Source organism: Bactrocera oleae, chromosome 2, assembly GCF_042242935.1.
Source record: "Bactrocera oleae isolate idBacOlea1 chromosome 2, idBacOlea1, whole genome shotgun sequence".
In the NCBI taxonomy this organism is placed as follows: domain Eukaryota; kingdom Metazoa; phylum Arthropoda; class Insecta; order Diptera; family Tephritidae; genus Bactrocera; species Bactrocera oleae.
This window is the reverse complement of record NC_091536.1, coordinates 35,280,756-35,298,130: the sequence shown is the minus strand read 5'-3', so window position 1 is coordinate 35,298,130 and position 17,375 is coordinate 35,280,756. Positions and strand designations below refer to the sequence as shown.

At 36.7% G+C, this 17,375-nt stretch overlaps 1 protein-coding gene across 10 annotated transcripts in view; it reads left to right on the top strand.

The window, feature by feature from the left end:
* The window catches only part of nAChRalpha4 (nicotinic acetylcholine receptor alpha4), a 946,244-nt gene that overhangs the window by 294,393 nt on the left and 634,476 nt on the right, over window positions 1-17,375 (top strand). The window lies entirely within an intron of this gene.

The window sequence follows — 17,375 nt, the reverse complement described above, 5'->3', positions numbered from 1 at the left end:
TAGACTTATTGTTTTTAAAGGAGCCACTTTTGCTTTTGCTACTAATAAGTGGCTTGTGGTCGCAGTGTCGCTTTGTGTGCGAACATATATAGTTGCGCAATATGCCTTTTCAGAAGCGTCACAGAAGCCGTGTAGTTCGACTTTGTGCTCTGGGGCATAATTTACCCATCGTGGGATTTGTATCTGTGAGATATCATGTAGATTGCTCGCAAACTGGGACCACTTTTCTAAACGCAGTGGTTTTACTTGTTCGTCCCAGTCGGTTCCATCTAACCATAATTCTTGTATTAGAATTTTGGCTTGTATCATAACTGGCGAAAGCCATCCTGCGGTGTCGCGTGAATTTGCCGCTTTGTTATGGCGGATAATGCAGATATTGACTCTGTAGTGTATGAAAACTGGTCAGATATCGCATTCCATTGGATCCCCAGAGTTTTTGTTGTACTTTCCTTTTCGAATTTAAGGAAATTAGTATCTAACAAATTTTCATGTGGTATATTTTTTAGAATATTAGGGTGGTTCGCCGTTATCTTTTTCAACGGAAACCCTGCAGTATTTAGGGCTTGTATCACTTGTGATAGTGACTCGTATGCTTGTGGAAGACTGTGACTTCCAGACAAGTTAGTCGACCACTGTCGCGCCTCGCGGTGCGGTGAAGGAGTGTGTGATGTTGCTCACCGCACATCTGACAATGGCCCCTTGACTCACATGCGGTTGTTGCATGGGTGTGCGCCAGACAATTCAGGCAGTGGACATGTGCCTGGGCGATTTGCTGTCGTTGGACTGGTGGCATACCTTTAAATATGCCGCAATGTTGCAAGCGGTGTGGGCGACGACATAGCGGGCATCGGAGGCGATGCTGCTCCGCAGACAACGAGGATGACGGGATTAGTGGCCGCGTGCCACTACGAGGAGCGATTGGAGGGGCTGTGGTAGCCGTAGTTCGGGGTGCAGGATTTGCCCCAGGGCGTGGCACATTAACGGCCGAACGTATTGCTGGCGTTGGTGTTGGTACATTTCCGTCGATAATGATGATAAATGGGAAAAAGTTATTTAGATTATAAGTTTGTCGCATGATTGAGTTGGAAATTTGAGCCACGTTAAGTGGCATAAATGGGTCGTTTGGTCGATCGACCTTTTACAGGATTTAGGTTTTTTTGATTAACTATTGGCAACATTTCAAGCTGTAAAGTTGTACTTTTTTTGCTCTGAACTATGTGTGTAATTTTACAAAATTTCTTAAACTTTAACTGATTTTTTAGTGATTTTGTTCAATATTTAGTGATTTTAACTTGGAGCTGCAAGATAAGTATTAAATGTTTTTCAGTTTTGTGCAGCATTAAAAAGTTTAAACTTACGAATTTTTGGTGCCGAGTCAGCTTCTGCATTTTGTTTTATTTCATTCTATTGTCTTTCTTTATTTATCTCATTTACGTCTTTATTCACAGCTGTGTTGCGTTTAGCTTTTTATTTGTTACAGTGCTTCTAAAACTGCTCGCTATATTGCTTTTTCAAACTGTCAAACTGGTTTTAAACTTTGATAAAAAAAAAATAAAAAAATGCTATTATTTTTGCGTTTATTCTTAATTGAATTTATTATTATTAATATTTTGTTAACACACTTATTTATTATATATCTATTAAATTTTGTTTTACTTACTCTCTTATTTGATCTTTATTCTTGTTATTTATTATGACTTGTAACTTCCCCAATTGTAACATTAAAGGCGAGTCAGATCGCTACGTTTCATGCTGGCTTTGTGATGGGCTTGCGCATATTAAATGCGCTGGACTGACTGGTAGAATCTTAGATTCTATTCTCGACAGTAAGGGATTGCGTTGGTCCTGTTTAAATTGTAGATCTATTGAAATCCATCTATTTAAAGTTTATGGGGAGACACGAAATGGCTTTAACGAGATCGGTCGTGATCTTGTAACCCTCACTGAAAAATTTAAGCACTATGAAAAATTGTTCCAAATCTTTTAAGTGCCTGAATGATTCTCACGAATTCTCTAAACCTGCTCCTAAGCGTAAACGTCCTTCCGATGAAGTAACACTTAGTTCTTCTGTACAGAAAAGAACGTCTCCTCCCAATGACCTAATAAATCTCTCTTCTCCTTGCCCTCAAGGTGATAAGCCGTCAACTTCCAAAGAGCTCAATTCCCCTAAAGCTCTATCTAATAGTAATAAGTGTCTCACAATTCCAGAGGCTCCCCCTAATAACATAGTAGCATCAGTTAATAATTTGATAGTTATTCCACCTAAAAAATCTATATTTATTTCGAGACTTGCCAAAGATACCTTGGTGGAGGACATTAAATCTTACATTTCGTCACGTTTAAAAATCGATGATATAATATCAATATTAGTAAATTTAACTTCAATTATGATAGAAGTATATCATCGTTTAAAATAGACGTATCTCTTGAAACATTCAAAAAGATCTTAGATAGTTCATTCTGGCCACCTGGGGCTTTTGTACGCGAATTTAAACCTAAACTTAGAAGTCAAACTGAGGAAAACATTGTTAAATTACCAAAAGCAACCACCGATATAAAAAACTGATTGGTAGAAATTCGCTAAGCATTTATTATCAAAATGTTAGAGGTCTTAATACAAAATTAACCGACTTGTATATGAACAGTTCCAATTTTAATTTCCATATAATTGGATTTACAGAAACTTGGTTAAAACCTCACATTTTTGATAATGAGATTTTAAACAGCGAATTTCAAATTTTTAGATGTGATCGACTGAAAAGAATCGGTGGAGGTGTTCTATTTGCCGTGCATTCCTCTATCCCATCTGAAAATATTCTTGTTCCTGGGACCGACTCATTTGAATTTAAATGTATTAGAGTATACGTTAATAGTTGCTTTATTTATTTAACCCTATCTTATATACCACCCCATTCGGACTTATCTGTATACATGCAGCATGCTTCTTTAATAAATAGTGCTACCTCGATGGCAAATAATGCAGATTCGATAATTGTGATTTCAATTTACCGTGTGCTTCGTGGAAACCTTTCGACGACTATATCGTGCCGATTTGCAATCGGTCATGTTTTAATGAGTTTTTCGAAAAAATGTCCGAGTTGGGTCTGAACCAAATTAATTTGATTCCGAATAAATATGGTAAATGCTTAGATTTAGTATACGTTGATACCTCTGCAAAGTGTTCCGTTATTCAGAGTAATCCTCTTGTTCTACCAGAGGACTCATATCATCCTGCTTTGGAAATATCTGTCGAAATCTCAGGCATTGTACGGGATAATAATCATCAAACTTCGTGCTTCTGTACTCGGTTTAACTTTGCAAAAGCTAATTTTAAAAAAATTAAATACAGAACTTTCTACAATAACATGGCCTAATTATAATGGTGACATTGAATTGAGTGTCTCTCATTTTAATAACATTATTATGAAATTATTTGAAAAGTATGTTCCAATAGTAATTGTTAATAAAAGCAAAAGTATAAGTCCGTGGTTTTCGAAAGAGTTATATAAATTGAAAAACAGAAAAACTCGAGCCTTTAAACATTTTAAAAAAACCGGTTCACTTGTCGACTATTCTAAATATTCTCTATTGCGGCGACAATATTTTGACCTAAACAAAAAATGTTATAATAATTACTTAAAACAAGTTAAAAAAAATTTGTAAGTAATCCAAAATCGTTTTATGATTTCGTCAACTCCAAACGCAGGATTTCCAAATTTCCGTCCGCAATGAAATACAAATCTATCATTTCAAGTGACAATGATATTATATCCAATATGTTTGCAGAATTTTTCAAGTCAAACTACTGTAATAATTCTTCCAAAACTTTTTCTTATCAGCAAGTGCTGTGTTCGAATACTTTAATTAACGCTCCAATTATTTCTGAAGAAGACGTCCTATTTAATTTAAATAAGTTAAAACCATCTTTTAGTTATGGCCCAGACATGATACCCTCATGCTTCCTAAAAAATAGTGCCAAATATATTTACCTGCCTTTGACAAGGATATTTAATTCCTCTCTTAAACACGGTATATTTCCTGCAATATGGAAACAGTCATTTATAATCCCTTTGCATAAAAGTGGATTTAGATCCAACATTGAAAACTATAGAGGTATCGCAAAACTATCAGTTATACCTAAACTTTTTGAAGCTATCATCACTGACCATATAACCTCAGCATGGATTTCGTAAAGGGAATTCGACTATAACAAACTTACTTGAATTTGTAAACCATGTATCATTGGGTTTTAGGGAACATAAGCATACGGATTAGCAAAGCTTTCGATAAAGTAAATATCTCGATTCTCATACATAAACTTGATCTGCTGGGCTTTCAGCCAAGATTCCTTCAATGGTTATCTTCCTATCTTTATAATAGAACACAACGAGTGATATTTGAGGATACACCTTCAGATACAATTAATGTTTCTTCAGGTGTTCCGCAAGGTAGTCATCTTGGCCCGATTCTGTTCTTGTTGTTTATTAACGATATCTCTTCAGTAATAGAATTCTCAAAAATTTTATTATACGCTGACGACGTAAAGCTTTTTAAATCATACACTTCAACTGAGGAAAGGTGTCTGTTGTAACAGACTTAAACAATTTGGTTGCATGGTGTGATCGAAATGATTTGCCATTGAATCTCAATAAATGTAAGACGATGTGCTTTTCCCGTAGATCTGTGCACCCCTCTTCTTATGTAATAAAACACCATATTCTAGAGCAAGTTTTTAACTATGTTGATTTGGGAGTCAATATTGACCCTAAGCTTAATTTCAGTCTTCATATTGATACCATGGTCTTGAAAGAAAACGCTATCCTCAGTTTTGTTAAACGTTGGTCTAAAGAATTTAGAGATCCGTATATTACTAAAACACTTTATACAACTTTGGTTAGACCTATATTGGAATATGGCTCTGTGGTATGGAACCCTAGCTACCAAATCCATTCTGACAAGTTAGAGTCGGTTCAAAAACAATATTTACTTTTCGCCTTAGCGCATTTCCGATGGGATGCTAGGGTAAGTCTACCTCCATACACTAGTCGTTTAAAACTTATTAATCTACCTACACTTTCTAGTCGTAGGGAAATGCTTGGCATAATATTTTTAGTGAAACTTTTGAATGGAACTGTTTGCAGTTCTTTTCTCCTGTCTGAAATTAAATTTAATATCCCGGTTCGCCTTTCGAGGCAGTTTAGACCTTTACTGCTAAAATCCTGTAGATCAAATTTTGAACTAAACGAGCCATTCCGCCGTATATGTCATGATTTTAATTCTCATTCCAGCACATTTGACTTATCTGACCCACTTTTCAAAATTAAAAAGACTTTATTGTTTTCTCTTAATAAATGAAAATATAACAATTTATTATATTGTAACTTTAGATCTTAGCTGTTGAAATTTTTGTTTCTGTAGCTGAGCAGTTTTAGATCTCAACACTTAAAAAACTCTCTTGCCTTTTCTGACTCGGCTAATTCCGCACGTATGCGGATTGCGCCCCTCGCGTCGGTTGGGCGGGAGGAGGGTAATCGTTGGGTTTATTATTATTAATTTTAGCGATTTTTTGGTTATTATCGGGTTATTATTTACGTTTGTGCGGTATTATCGGCTGTGGGTAAAAAGCATAGCTTTACGAGCGGTCTAGTTAGTGTTCCGGTTTGCGTACGGAGATCGACTACTCGGATGTGACCGTCGGAACCATGGTGAAGGTTTTCTATGCGGCCAAGCCGCCATTCAGTAGGGGGGAGACAATCATCGTGTACTAGCACGCAATCTCCACGCTTCGGCGCCTTTTCTGGAGCTTTCCAGCGGTACTTCTTGTGGAGGTCCATTAGATAATCTTCTTTCCATCGGCGACTAAAATTGTGATGGAGAATTTTGATTCTTTCCCATCGGTTTAATAAGGATAGCGACTCCATGTCTGGCTCAGGTATGGCCAGAATGGGTGCTCCTTTGAGAAAATGCCCAGGAGTTAGGGCGGTGAAATCGGAGGGATCTTGCGAGAGGATTGTGATTGGCCGTGAATTGAGTACGGCTTCAATTCGAATTAATAAGGTCGAGAATTCTTCATAATTAAACTTGTAGTTTCCAGCTACTTTTTTCAAGTGGGATTTGAAGCTTTCTACAGCTGATTCCCATAAACCACCCATATGAGGAGCGCTTGGGGGGATAAACTGCCAATTAATGCCTTGGGGTGCGTACTTCTGTATAATCTCAGGTGAGACTTTTTGGATAAAGTCCACAAACTGTTTCTCAGTGGCTCTTTTGGCTCCAATAAACGTTTTGCCGTTGTCACTCATTTTTTTTGAAGGAAAACCACGCCGTCCGACGAAGCGAGCGAATGCCGCGAGAAAAGCCTCTGTTGTCAGATTTGTACATAGCTCAAGGTGAACAGCTTTTGTCGTAAAACAAACAAAAACTGCCACATAGCCTTTCATTAAAGTGGGAGATCTTAACATTGAAGCCTTTATCTGGAAAGGCCCAGCAAAATCTACACCTGTTGTTGTGAAAGGCAGAGCAAAGTTGCAGCGTTCAGGTGGAAGTGCTGCCATTATCTGCGCTCGCATTTTTTGCTTGTACATTGTGCAAATTTTGCACATGTAAATGCACTTCTTTATTTGAGGCTTAAGACGGGGAATATAAAACTCTTGCCGGACTATTTGTTGCATGAGGCGGTGCTCGGCGTGTAGCATCAGTATGTGGACATAATGCAGATATAATGTGGCAAGCCGTGCTTTTTCTGGTATGATTATGGGATGTCGTTCGTTGTATGTCAGGCTGGAGTTGACAAGCCGACCATTCGCACGAAGCAAACCCTTTGTGTCCAGAAATGGATTTAGTACTAAAAGTGAGCTCTTTTTATCGATTGGCTTCGAATCCTTTAGCAATGATATTTCTCGGCTGAAGTAGCGCGTTTGAGTAGATCTGATAAGAGCGCCTTTTGCTTTTTGTAAGTGTAGGTGCGTTAATGTATCGCATTGGGGGTATATTGGAGGAGTTCCGTTAACTTTAGTTTTGAGCTGCTCTATAAAGATCATGTAGGCAACTACTCTGAGGGCTCGGGGGAACGATGAGAATCGCTCAAGGATGTCAGTATCATCCGATGTTGCATGAAAGGAGTAGTTTTTTCGAATTTCTGGGGCAATTATATTGCGCATGGGCGCTTGTGGCCAAGAATCGGGAGATTCTGTTAACCAGCTGGGGCCACTCCACCAGAGAGTGGTGGTGGCAAGATGCAGGGGTTTGCACCCTCTTGTACCTAGATCAGCAGGATTATCAGCACTGGCCACATGTCGCCAAGTGGCTGATCCTACTAGGTCAAGGATTTGAGACGTTCGATTGGAAATATACGTCTTCCATGCATGTGGTGGTTTTTCTAACCATGCTAATACGATTTCGGAATCGGACCATAGATATAAATAATTTATATTGTGCCATGTTTAAATGCGTTTGTACGATGGACACGAGTTTGACTAGTGGTAGCGCTCCACATAGTTCAAGTCGTGGTAGACTTATTGTTTTTAAAGGAGCCACTTTTGCTTTTGCTACTAATAAGTGGCTTGTGGTCGCAGTATCGCTTTGTGTGCGAACATATATAGTTGCGCAATATGCCTTTTCAGAAGCGTCACAGAAGCCGTGTAGTTCGACTTTGTGCTCTGGGGCATAATTTACCCATCGTGGAATTTGTATCTGTGAGATATCATGTAGATTGCTCGCAAACTGGGACCACTTTTCTAAACGCAGTGGTTTTACTTGTTCGTCCCAGTCGGTTCCATCTAACCATAATTCTTGTATTCGAATTTTGGCTTGTATCATAACTGGCGAAAGCCATCCTGCGGTGTCGAAAAGTTTCGCCACCGAGGATAGAATTTGCCGCTTCGTTATGGCGGATAATGCAGATATTGACTCTGTAGTGTATGAAAACTGGTCAGATATCGCATTCCATTGGATCCCCAGAGTTTTTGTTGTACTTTCCTTTTCGAATTTAAGGAAATTAGTATCTAACAAATTTTCATGTGGTATATTTTTTAGAATATTAGGGTGGTTCGCCGTTATCTTTTTCAACGGAAACCCTGCATTATTTAGGGCTTGTATCACTTGTGATAGTGACTCGTATGCTTGTGGAAGACTGTGACTTCCAGACAAGATATCGTCTGCATACGTTTGTGTTTTTAACACCTGGGTTGCCAGAGGAAATTCTGACTTGGTGTTTTCTGCCAATTCGTGCAGTGTTCGAATGGCTAGATATGGAGCACAGTTGACGAAAAAGGTAACTGTTTTTAATTTATAGTCGCGGAGTGGACTATTGGGAGATTTTCGGAAAATAATTCGCTGAAAATCTTGATAGTCGTTATGTACGGCTATTTGTCTATACATTTTTTCGACGTCTCCGTTAAATACGTATTTGAATATACGCCAATTTAAAATGAGTAGCATTAAATCTGGTTGGAGCGTGGGTCCCGTAAATAGGATATCATTTAGGGAATTCCCCGAGCTGGTGGATCTTGTTGCATTAAATACAACTCTTACTTTAGTTGTTTTTTTGTCTGGCTTTACTACTGCGTGATGAGGCAAGTAAAATGAGTAATATTTGCCATTTATGATTTTTTCGCATGGGCTTACTTCCTCCATGTAGTCTAAATGGAGGTATTCTTCTAACACGCCATCGTATTCAGGCTTAAGCTCACCTTTTTTAAGTAAGTTTTTTTCCATACTTAAAAACTGCTGTATATCAGAGGTGCGAGAGTGACCTAAGGCGAGTGTGTTAGGAAATTGTTGTTTTAGTGGTAGTCGTACGACGTACCGATCATTATCTGATCTAGTAGTTGTGGCTTTGTAAAAGTCTTCACAATACTGATCTTCGGGGGTTGTGATTGATATGGGGGGGAGTTCTTCTAACTCCCAAAATTATTTCAATTGTGAATTGAGGTATTCGTTTGAGATTTCCTCAACCTGAGTGGTCATGGTGGTAACTGGTTCCGAAACTAGTCCACATAGGATCCACCCAAAAATAGTATTTTGTGCCAGAAGTGTATTTGGAATTTTCTCAATACCTTCGAGTATTATCTGTGGTATGAGATCGCTGCCTAATAGAAGGTCTATTTGAGCGGGAGTGTTGCAGTTGGGATTGCTAGCTTTAGGTGTGAAACCTTTTGCCAATGCTTGCTATTTATGTGATAGCTTGGAAGCATATTTGTAAGTTGCGGTAAAAGTATAGCTTCTGCTTGTATTTGCTTATCCGCTTGGGGGGAAATTAGGGTAATGGGGCAGATTTTATTTGAGTTTTGGACTACTCTTCCGCCCATTCCCGTGATTTCAAAATTGGCTAGCTTTGTTGGCAGTTGTAGCCTTTTTTGAGCCCTAGACGCTATGAATGATCGTTGTGATCCTTGGTCTATTAAGGCCCTAAGTTTAAACAGTTCTTCTCGGTGTTCGATGGAGACGACTGCTGTGGGTAGTAGTACTCTACTTTGATTTTCGCTATGTAGCGTTTGGGTTTTTAATGCCTTTGATCAGCATGGTGCTTCTTGGCATTGACTTCTGAAGAAGCTTGTATTTAAATTGTTATTGTTACCCTTTCTGCTATTTCGTATTGGGTTATTAAAAAGTCTTTCATTTGTTGCCACGTTGGGCATTTTTTGCGAGATGAGAGCGATTGCTCCCACAAAAGTAACGATTTTTCTGGTAAAGCGGCGGTGCATATGTTTACCAGTATTGGATCCCAGCTGTCTGTGGGTATATTTTGTGTGGATAAAACCGACAAACAATTTGAAACAGTGGATTGAAGTTTGATAAACTCTTCACTTGTTTCCTTTTGAATTTTTGGCAAGTTCATTAATATAGATATTTGTTTATCGACCAATATTCTTTCGTTTTCGAATCTTGATTTAAGAGCTTCCCAAGCCAAATTGAAATTATCGTCATTTAGTGCGAACTGTTTTACTATGACGCCTGCTTGACCTTTTGTTTTGTATCGGAGGTGATACAATTTTTGCGCATTTGTTAATTTTGGGTGGTTTATGTAAACGGCTGTAAACATGTCCCGGAAGGACGGCCATTGTTCATAACCACCATGAAATATTTCTGTATCACATGTGGGCACCTTGAGATGGATGCCTGAACTTGCCTCATGATTTTGTACTTGCGGCAGCTCTACTCGCTGATTTGGAGTAGGTGCAATTGATTTTATTAGCTTAAGTTGATCGAAAATCATTGCTTTAGTTTCTTTGCATTGGTCTTAGCAGTTTTCGTATTTTGCGTAAGCCGAAGATTTGAAATTTTCTGGTAGATCTGAGTCGTCAGATTCTACAATTGCGTCATATGCAGCTTGGAGACGTGACCAAAAATTGTCAAGATTAAAAATTCCTCAGTGTCGACTGATGGATAATTCAAAAAATATCTTCGTATATACTCGTATAAATGTGTGAACGAAAGCTATTGTTAGTGAATAGAGTCTTTCACTTCGAACCAAATTAATATTAATTTCCGTATATACTTGTATGTATAACCGCAAAAAATATTTTTTTTTGTTGATTAGCGTTCTTAATTTCAAATAAATAACTGAAATTCCCGGATTTAGTTGTTATAGATACCGGTTCGTATTTATTTTTAGTTTAATTTTATTTACCAATTTATTGAATAAATTTTTTATTTTTTATTTTTTGATGTCCTTATTTAGGGGTATATAGGTATACCCTAATGCGTGGACTTGTAGTTATTATGTACTTGTGCAATTGAGAGCTCGTTGAAGAGATCAATGCACTTTGTATCTATGTACTAGTAAGCACGAATTATTTGTGCTGAAAAATTTTGTACGCAATCCTGCTTGCTTGCTGCAAGGGGTATTGCGGGATATATGTCAAAGTGGACTTTGAATATAAATATAAATTTAGTTTGAACGAATATGTATGTATATTGTTCAAAATTTTGTATTATTTATATAATATAGTATGATTTCTATTAAATAATCCGAGTTTTATTTACCGAACCGTATTTACCCTATGTACATATATAGGGTATATAAGTATAAGCGTATTGTATATTGTAAGTAATGTAAAAAAGCGAATCTATACTTAATATTATAAAGCTAAAGAGTTTGTTTGTTTGTTTGTTTGTTTGAACGCGCTAATCTCCGAAACTACAGGTTCGAATTGAATAATTCTTTTTGTGTTGGATAGTCCAGTTATCTAGGAAGGCTATAGGCTATATAACATCACGCTACGGATCCAATAGGAACAAAGATATAGTGGTAAATGTGTAAAAAACGGGAGAAATTATTTCATCTTTGAAACCTTCCGTTACGTGCGCCGTGAAAACGGTTCAAGATACACAAAAAATATGTATTAAAGAATAATAGCTCTTTTAATGATCTAAGAAACAGTCTGCGATAGTATATGTCTATCTTTTAAGATTAACTCACTCGAAGATTAACAACTCGAAATAATTTGTTTAAGTTGTATCGACATAATAATATTAATCTTTATACAAATAAATATGTTGTTGGTTAAGAGTACTTCATTGTGAATAAAATTGTCTTTGACATAACTTCATTTCAACAAAAAACTTTAAAGATTACAATCATAAATAACTCCGAAACAAAACCAACTCGCTCTCTGCGCTGGCCGGCGCGGCGGGAGAGAGGAGGTACTTTCGGGCAAGCCGGGAGGGGGATGTAGCTCAACGAGATACTATGCCGCGCGGCTCACTCGCGCGGTCGGCTGCCTACTGAACGGTTGAATGCAGCGCTAATTTGTTTATGCGATATAATTATCATCGTAATATTACTTTTTAAACACAGTTTCATTTTGTAGTTGTTTTCTATATAGTAGGTACTTTATTTGTTATAGGATAGTATTTAGTTACACAATAATAACACTCTTTTGTTTTCATGTAGATTATTAATTTATAAGTATGTGTTTTCTATAAGTATATTATTGTTTGTTTTAAAAATAGTATTTAGTTTCTAATATTTTTTTTTTGTGGTACATAATACCTGTAGGTACCTAAATAGGTGTCGCCTACTTACTTATTCTTATTAGATTAGGGTTTAGTTTAACGTATTTAGTTTCTAATTTTTTTTTGCTTTAGATAAAACCTGTAAATAGGTGTGGTCTACCTAAATTAATCTTCTAATTATTAATCTTCTTAATCTTACGTTTATTTTTTTTATTACGAGATACGCTTTAGTTAAGTTTTCATTTTCTACGTTTTTTCTTCATCACTATAATGCCGAGAAAAAGAACTCAGCTTTCTTGGCAGACTGCTACTGCAAAGCGGCTGTGAGTTTTGCGCAGCAATGAAACTGAGGATGAAAATATGCACAGGTTGGCTACACAACGAGCAATTACTGAACAAAACCGTGCAAGGGAATGAAGCGTTGAACGTTCGCAGCGTTTAGACTCACAAAATTTCCGAACTTTGGCGAACCGGCAACGGGAATCGAGTGCTGATCGTTCTCAACGTTTGGCTTCACAGAATGCCCGAACATTGGCTAACCGCGATCGGGAATCGAGTGCTGAACGTTCTCAACGTTTGGCCTCACAGAATGCCCGAACATTGGCTAACCGCGATCGGGAATCAAGCGCTGAACGATCCCATCGATTAGCACAGCAAAATGCCCGATCAACTAGGAATAGAACTCGCAGACAACATAATTTATTAAATGCTGATTTTGCTTATGATTGTACCGTTGACTATTCTGAGCTAAATGATATTGATATTGGTAGAATGGATAAAATATGCAACTTATGCCAAGCAAAAAACTGGGCAGCTGAAACTCCTGAACTGTATTGTAGTGGTGGCAAAGTAAATATACCTATAATTCCGGAACCAACATCCGTTTTAAAGGAACTGATATCAGGCTCACATCCATCATCTAAGCATTTCTTAAATCACTCAAGACAATATAATACATTATTTCAGATGACTTCATTTGGTGCCAAAGAAATTCGTGAGGGAAACTTTATGCCCACAAGTCCAAGGGCATTCCACAGCAGAATACTACGGCTACATCTAAAACTGTTTCATGTATGCAGTTTTATGCATTTAGATTCATGGTGAGAATAAATGACTTTAACAGTATACATTATTTCAAAGGATTATTCAACCAATATTGTGTTGATATGGCGGATATTGAAATGATCTCTGAGAGGCTAGACTTCATCAAAAGAAATCAAAAAAAATTGAGAGCAGAAGAGTACATTCATTTAAGAGATGCCGTCGTAAATGATGGACATATAAACGCTTCTAATATTGGCCAGCACGTTATATTGCAGTCGTCATTTACAGGATTCCCCAGATTCATGAATGAAAAAAGTCAAGATGCCATGACATATGTCAGGAAATTTGGAAGACCTGACCTCTTTATTACATTTACATGTAACCCCGAATGGCCAGAAATAAAAAGTGAGTTATTGCCCAATCAACATTCTTATGATAGACATGATTTAATTTCTAGGGTATTTCATTTAAAACTCAAGAAAATGATAGACCTATTAACGAAGAAAAATATTTTTGGCCCATCGAAAGCCTTTGTTTACAGTGTAGAATGGCAAAAAAGAGGTTTACCTCACGCCCACATTTTATTGTGGCTGGCTAACAAAGTTCAACCAGATTCTATAGATGCAATAATATCGGCTGAAATACCTGACATACAACAAGATCCGATTCTTCATAATATTGTCATAAAAAATATGATACATGGTCCTTGCGGACTTCATAATCCTACATCGCCATGTATGAAAGAAAACGTTTGTTCTAAAAAGTTCCCTAGGCATTTTATTTCGGAAACACAAACGGGGGATGACGGTTATCCAACCTACAGACGCAGGTCTCCAGAGAATTTGGAGAATTTTCCAATTTTCTATTCATGAACGTTTTCCGGCAGTAGTTCATTTAGCCGTTCATTTGGAAAATGGACAAAGAGTATATTTTTATAATAATGAAAATCTCCAAAATCGTGTGAACAATCCTTCATCATCGGCACTTACAGCGTTCTTTGATCTTTGCAAAAGCGACGATTTTGCAAAAACCCTTTTATATCACGAAGTTCCCCAGTATTACGTTTGGCAAAAAAATTCATTTTCTAGAAGAAGACGCGGGCAAGATGTTGAGGGATATCCCGGTGTAAAAAAAGACACAACTTTAGGCCGTGTTTATAATATTCATCCAACTCAAACTGAATGTTTTTATTTAAAAATGTTATTGCAATATGTTCGCGGTCCAATGTCATTTCAACATCTAAGAACCGTGAATGGTTTTATTTTCCAAACGTACCAAGGCGCTTGCAAGGAATTTGGTTTACTGGAGGGAGATGAACATTGGCAAAATACCATGTCCGATGCTATCATATCCGAGCCAGCTACAAAATTAAGAGAATTATTTACCACTATCCTTATATTTTGCCAACCATCTGACTCCTTAGAGTTATGGAATAAATTTCGTGATGCTTTATGTGAAGATATATTAAACAGTGAGAATCAGGATATGACATTAGCATATAATGATGATACATACAATGATGGACTAATCATAATTGAAGATAAAATTTATGAGATTTCAGATAAATCCCTAACCGACTTTGGGCTTCCTGCAGCAAAAAGAAATAACTCGCTTCTGGACCCGTTAGAAGTAGCGTTGCGAAAACCATTTAACATTAATGAATTAAATGAGTATATCACACAAAATGAACCAAGATTAGTTAATGACCAGGTGACAACGTATAATTGTGTCATGAAAAGTGTTCGTTTTAATGAAGGAAGAATTTTCTTTTTGGATGCTCCCGGTGGGACCGCCAAGACGTTTATCACTAATCTTATATTAGCAAAAGTAAGGTCTCTAGGAAAGCTAGCCTTGGCAGTAGCGTCGTCAGGTATTGCTGCAACCTTATTAGCAGGTGGACGCACAGCTCATTCCACTTTTAAACTGCCCCTAACTGTGTCTTTAGAGAAAGATAGCGTGTGCTCTATACGCAAAAATGGCCCTTTGGGGAAAAGTTTACAAGACGTCAGTCTAATAATCTGGGACGAATGTACCATGATACATAGAGCTCACGTAGAAGCTCTAGACAGAACTCTTAGAGATCTTAGAAGCTGTGATAAAATCATGGGTGGGATTACTGTTATGTTTGCTGGGGACTTTCGCCAAACTTTACCGGTAATAGTAAGGGGAACTAGAGCAGACATTGTGAAGGATTGCCTTAAAAGTTCTCCATTATGGAAATTTGTAAATATTTTAAAATTATCGAAAAATATGAGAGCACATTTGGGGGAAGGTGGTATAACTTTCCCTTCAAAATTACTTTCTGTAGGAGACGGGAAAATACCTCATTCTAATAATAAAACTGAAATTGATTGAGATTTAGGAGTAAAAGTGGGTAACATCGAGGAATTAGTAACAAAGGTATACCCTGACATCAGCCAAATAGAAAACAAGGACCATCAATGGATGTGTCAAATAGCAATATTGGCGGCAAGAAATAGTAGCGTTGACGAAATAAATGATATAATTTTGAGTAAACTCCCAGGAGATATTGTGACCTACACATCCATTGATACCGTGATGGATCAAGAAGATGTAGTTCATTACCCACAGGAGTTCCTCAATTCCTTGAACCCAAGCGGCCTTCCCCCACATTCTCTTAAGTTAAAAATAGGTGCCCCAATAATTTTACTAAGAAATCTCAAACCACCAAATTTATGCAACGGGACCCGACTTCAGGTAAAATTTCTGCGCAATAACGTCATCGTTGCAATAGTTTTGACTGGTCCAGCAGTTGGTCAAACAGTCCTCATACCCCGCATCCAAATGATACCCAACGACTTACCTTTCAATTTTAAAAGAATACAATTTCCGCTTAAATTATCTTTCGCAGTCACAATAAATAAATCACAGGGGCAAACATTCAAACACGTGGGGATCGATTTACGCCAAGACTGTTTTTCGCACGGCCAGTTATAGGTATGTCGCGTTCTCAAGATCGGGTTGTGGCGAAAATCAATATGTTCTTCTGGCACAAGATAATAAAACAAAAAATGTAGTATATGCAGAAGTTCTTTAAAATAATTAAATTTACTTTAAAAATTGTACAGATATAGTTTGGAACTCGAAAAAAAAACATAGGTTTTATCCTGAAAATTCTGCGGGAACTCGACCATTCCGAAAAGACGAAGTCGCGGGCAAAAGCTAGTTATGTATAATCGTAAAAGAGCGCGAAAGAGAAAGTGGCAATCGCATGTATTGGCGCAATTTTCAGTAAGCACTGTATGTACGTATATGTATAGGATATATACATATGTATGTAAAATACGATATGTGATATACGATATTAATATTTAATATTTAATGTTAAAAATACATATGTATGTATACGTAATTATGCACTGTATATTATTTTTATATATGTAATTATTATACCTATATACGTTAGAAGTAAATGTTAGTACTCCTTTTTGTACGTATATATATATTTTTTTTTTCTTTTTTTTTTCGTTTAACTTCATTTATTGTATATATCTATGTATATTTATTTTGCCTTTTATGCTTTAAGTTTGACTTTCCTTTGTTCACATATATTTCGCAATCCTGCTTACTGCTTAATTAAGCGTAAGGGGTATTGCCGGAAAAATTTGTAAGTATTGAAATACTTAAATTTGGGTTTTTTTTTTGTGTATATTGTGTTTGAATACACGAAGGTAAGCAGATACAGGTAGTCAATTATTATATATTATATACATATATATATCTGTCGTATATGTATGTGTATGAATGTACATATATAATACAATAAACGGTTTTTCGTTATTTGAACCCGCAATTTAAACCGGTAAGTTAGACCAAATTGGCACCCGTTAACAAGATATTGAACGGTTTTTTGATGTTTTATTACAGTTTTGTACAAAATATAATCTGTAATTCGCAATGAATATACATATGTATGTGCATAAATATAAGAAAAGGAATCGAATGGACTCACTTTGATTTCCTCCAAGGGCTTTTGGAGAATATGTATTGCGTGTATACTTGTATACAATAGTTACGTGTATGTATGCTAGGTGTTGCTTTTTGTGGTGGTTTTTGTTACTCCGCGCCCGAATGTATATTTGTATATGATATTAAATTTGTTGTTCAGCTCGCGCCCGGTTTGATTTTGGGATTATTTTCGCGCCCGCTTTGTTTTTATTGTTGTTATTTAAATGTTATTTAAAATATAATTTAAGCTTTTATCTCTTTTTTTTTTTTTGGTTTTTGTCACACCACTTTTTAGCCACTTATTTTTTGTTGTCAATATGCACATAAGGGTGTTTTGTTTTATTTTTTATTATTTTTTTTTTTCGGAAAACACATATGCACTATGTATAAAAAACTTTTTGTAT